Source organism: Orycteropus afer, unplaced genomic scaffold, assembly GCF_000298275.1.
Source record: "Orycteropus afer afer isolate SDZICR_OR568_19922 unplaced genomic scaffold, OryAfe1.0 scaffold00474, whole genome shotgun sequence".
NCBI lineage: Eukaryota > Metazoa > Chordata > Mammalia > Tubulidentata > Orycteropodidae > Orycteropus > Orycteropus afer.
The window spans coordinates 1,700,251-1,702,230 of NW_006922061.1; the positions used below are offsets into that span (position 1 = coordinate 1,700,251).

Below are 1,980 nucleotides of genomic sequence, written 5' to 3' on the forward strand. Positions count from 1 at the left end.
GGCAATGTTTCATTCCACTGTACATAGGGTTGCTATGAGTCGGAGACGACTCTACCATCCTTAACAACAATAATAACATTTAATCTTGTAGACTAGTTTAGTTGTCTTTTGTTAAACTCTTTTTATTTTGCTTCACATGAATAGAGACCAACAGTTTTATCTTAGATGTTTCTTCATAAGCTTTGAGGACAAAAGACACAAATTACCAAACTAGGATGTAAAATATAACTTTATGTATGATATTATGCCAATTGATTGAAATGTCGCAGAAGATTATGGTCCAGTCCTCGAAACCCAGATATCCAATCCTGTGAAGTATTTGGTCATATTTAACTATACAAATGTGTTTGGTTATAACTAACTATGCAAATATGAGGTGCTTGTGGTTTACTAAGGGTGTTGTACAGCTTGTTAACAATGTAAGTAAGGTATATGGTGTGCTTATGGAGAGGGACAGTACAAATAAATACACATAACTACACCCCCATATGGTTTGTTATATATATGAACATATGTACATAGTCACATAGATACATGCACATATGCATACACCTACATATACACACAGGAGCTCTGGTATCATAGTGCCTAAGGCACTTGACTGTCAACCAGAAGGCTGGCAGTTCAAACCCACCAGCCACTCCTCAGAAGGAAGGTTGGGCAATCTATTTCTGTAGTGCTAATGCTTTGAAAATCCAAGGAGGGGTCATTATGAGTCGTGTCTGACTTGACAGCACATAATAACAACAACATATATACACACATGTATGCTTACATATACATGCCTGCATACATACATATATATTTTGGTTATCTTTGCTGTCATTTTGAAGTTACATATGCCATAGCAATTACCAACAGGTTCTTTATTTCTTCTGTATTTTAGGGACAGCATTTACCTTCATCAATTTGTACACACTTCATCCTCATTCGGTGTTCCTTAACTTTCCCATCATCAAAAATAATAAGTGTTTGATATCTAGAGAGTGAATCCTCTTTTTTCTCCTACCCCCATCTCTGGTAACCACTAATGAAAAATATGGAACACTTCATAAATTTGCATATCATCCTTGTGCAGGGGCCATGCTAGTATCCTATGTATTGTTTCAATTTAGTATATGTGCTGGTGAAGCAAGAATTTTCCCAACCTTGCCTTTTTATTTCTTATTTTCCTCCACTTTCTTTCCAAAGTGCTACCATCTTTTATCTGTAGGCTCTGAATTTTCAATATATGTAGTTTCATTTTCTTCTCAAATTTTCTACCTCTTACAGGAGATTTCTTCTTGAGTGTCCCACAAATATCTCAAATGTGGCATTTAGTTCACCACCATTATTGGAAAGTTAACACTTTTTCTCTGTTCTTTTAATGGCTCAGTGAAATCATCATTGTTAAACCATTAGTGGTTTGGAATTATTTTCTGAATAGGCCAGAAATGCAGTACTTTTGTGCTATCACTTAAAAGCTCTGAGTACCATACTGCTTGAAAATATTTCCTTTATGAGTCTTCTTGCATTTCTATATTTTCTCATTTTTTATTTAGATTGCAACATTTTACCACATAGAGTATAATAAAGGAGTTTCTACATAACAACTCATAGCAACTCTACCTGCCACATTTTTTATGGAAGCTTATCAGATTAATAGGAGCTCTGGTGGCGTAACGCCTAATGTATTTGACTGCTAACCAGAAGGCTGGTGGTTCAAACCCACCAGCCACTCCTCCGAAGGAAGATTGGGCAAACTACTTCCATAGTGATACTGCCTCAGAAACCCAAGGAGGGGTCACTATGAGTCGGATCCGACTAGATGGCAGTGCATTTTTTTTTTTTTTTTGTTTGGTATCAGACTTAATAGCTTTTAGAAAAATTTACTGAGTTTTTTGGGAATAGAATTGACTGTTGAGAGAGAGAGATTCTGGCAAGATGGAAAGAGTCTTATTCCAGAAGTCAAAATCAGATTGGCTGTCATTTACAAACTGA

The 1,980-nt window shown here is 36.0% G+C and overlaps 1 non-coding gene across 1 annotated transcript; it reads right to left on the reverse strand.

Moving 5' to 3' along the window:
- Window positions 1-1,033: 1,033 nt before the first annotated feature.
- On the reverse strand, window positions 1,034-1,135 carry LOC122151475. Its single transcript, XR_006164165.1, has one exon. It is a non-coding gene; the product is annotated as a U6 spliceosomal RNA (small nuclear RNA).
- Between the last annotated feature and the right edge of the window lie 845 nt (window positions 1,136-1,980).